Source organism: Pollicipes pollicipes, unplaced genomic scaffold (genome assembly GCF_011947565.3).
Source record: "Pollicipes pollicipes isolate AB1234 unplaced genomic scaffold, Ppol_2.1 Scaffold_4002;HRSCAF=4701_pilon_pilon_pilon, whole genome shotgun sequence".
Lineage (NCBI taxonomy): Eukaryota > Metazoa > Arthropoda > Thecostraca > Pollicipedomorpha > Pollicipedidae > Pollicipes > Pollicipes pollicipes.
In genome coordinates, this window is record NW_023596420.1 from 33,064,868 (window position 1) to 33,067,048 (window position 2,181).

Below are 2,181 nucleotides of genomic sequence, written 5' to 3' on the forward strand. Positions count from 1 at the left end.
AATACTACATTACAAGTTTTTGGTGCCGGTACAAAAAGGTTGTGCATTCATTACATGGAGTACGTTTTGCAGTACAAGTAATGTCGCATGAGTAAAATAAAATAGAGTAGCGTATAAGTCAAGGCAGCATAATTTTTAGAGTAAAAATAATGACGGGTGCGAGCTTTGAAGCATTCCTTTTTTTGGTGTGATACTCGAGTGGCTTATAAGCATATTTTCGGAAGAAACAACATCACGCATAAGTAAATATTACAGTTTTTTGTTAGAAGTAATGCCACGTGAAGCGTACGTCTGTTGGTAGGAGTTTTTGCCGTGGCACCGATGTGATACCGGGCCAGACCGAGGGAGGTTTACGGTCCGCGTTTGGTCGCGACCGGTGAACGCACCTCGGAAAGCGACAGCACAAAACCCTCCCCGTCGGGGAATCGAACCCCGGTCTCCCGCGTGACAGGCGGGGATACTCACCACTATACTAACGAGGAGCGCTTGGGGTCCAGCCTTCCCAAAGCCCGGCCGGACTGCCCCAGTCACTCAGCCTGCGATGCCCTAGGAAAATGTGACAAACTAAATACGCTTAGGTACCATCCCTATTTGAGACCATCAATCTTAACATGCTCAATTGGCCGCAGCCAAAATCAAACGGCAGCAAACCTCTTCCGTTCAACAGCAGAGGTTAAACAACTCCTAAGGCAAGTTTGTCTTTCGCACCACACGGACAGTACATTCACGATGGAAAACGCCGCCGCCTTTTCAACTAGTCATTGCCGGACGCTTGCAAAATACACTGCATGGCCAGGTAATTCAGGTGTACGCCAAGATGTGTACAGTGTGAAGCCCAGAGTATCCAGACATCGCGGGGTGAAAATTTCCGATGTCGGTTCTCATGTAACGCAAGCGACGAGATATTTCAAAACACCATGGCGTGATGAACCGCCGTTCCAGCAGTAACGGAATGAAAGGTTGAACTCGTCAGACAGCAGATCTGGACTGTTCTCGAATGGAGCTGGCCTCGTCTTGCCGGTTAACGTCACCTTTTAGCAGACGTGACCCAGCCATAGACATATGAACTCCTGAGAATAAACCTTTTCTACCTGTACAAAAGCCTCCCCCGAACCCCGGTCTCCGGCGTGACAGACGGGGAAGCTCACCACTATACTAACGAAGAGTGAAATGTTCCCAGACATACTAACGATGAACAAGTGTTATCTTTACACAGAGTCCCTGAAAATGTGCGACAGAAATCTCGCCACCACTTCAAATGACGTCATCGTTGTTTCTCCTACTCCACTCTGTCAAGCCTTTCTGTCAACTCTTGCTTCTCCCAAATGATTCGATGTCGCTCTAAATTTATCACCGGCCGTCAACTACTCAGTCACTCACGTCACCATGATCTGACAGCTCTGACCTTGGCATCACTGCCCCGCCTGTCAGTGCTACGTCACTGTTATAAAACCCGATCCTCTCTCCGCGCTGCCTTGAAAACCCTGACCGTGTTATGTGAGCGGCAGCAGCAGCAGCACATTTCACCCTGCGGTGTAAGACTGGTGCGCGCCTCACACGCATCCGGGCATCCACCTGGATTATTCCGTCATCATATCATGTCGTGTATGGTGCACTTTGCAGGCGCCCGGCAATGCCCGATTGAACAGGCGCTGTCGTTATACATTGGGAATGAAAGGTTTGCGTGAGGTGAAAAGCGGTCTTGCGTTGGAAGCTGTTTAACCTCTGCTGTTGACCAAAGCAGTTTTATTGCTGTTTGATATGGGGTTGGTCCTATGCGCGTGGAACCTTAATGGTTCCAAATAAGGATGCCGCGCGTGGAAACATTTTTCCGGTACTAAGAAGCTATGAGAGCTCGCTCATTGGCTGTACGGATCAACCACTGACGGCATGATCGCTTGGACGAGTCCACTGCGCACATGGCGGACGGGGGAGGGGGAATTTTGGAGACATAGTCTTACCGACTTTCGGCCCTTTAACGGTATTTTTTAAACGCATTTTCATCTGGCGCCGGCACCTAAAACTTTCAGCTTGCCCGGCTTCAAACAATAGCAAGCTCGCTCATGTCAAGACAACTAATCCAATAACTTTGAGTGTCATATGCCTTCATAAGTTTGCGATTTATTAACATTACCGGTAACAAAAGGTCACGCAGAATTTATCTGGTTAGTGACCTGACAA

General features: G+C 48.6%; 1 non-coding gene across 1 annotated transcript; it reads right to left on the bottom strand.

Annotated features, from left to right (window-relative positions):
* Positions 1-410: 410 nt before the first annotated feature.
* TRNAD-GUC (transfer RNA aspartic acid (anticodon GUC)) lies at positions 411-482 on the bottom strand. The gene has a single exon. It is a non-coding gene; the product is annotated as a tRNA-Asp (tRNA).
* Between the last annotated feature and the right edge of the window lie 1,699 nt (positions 483-2,181).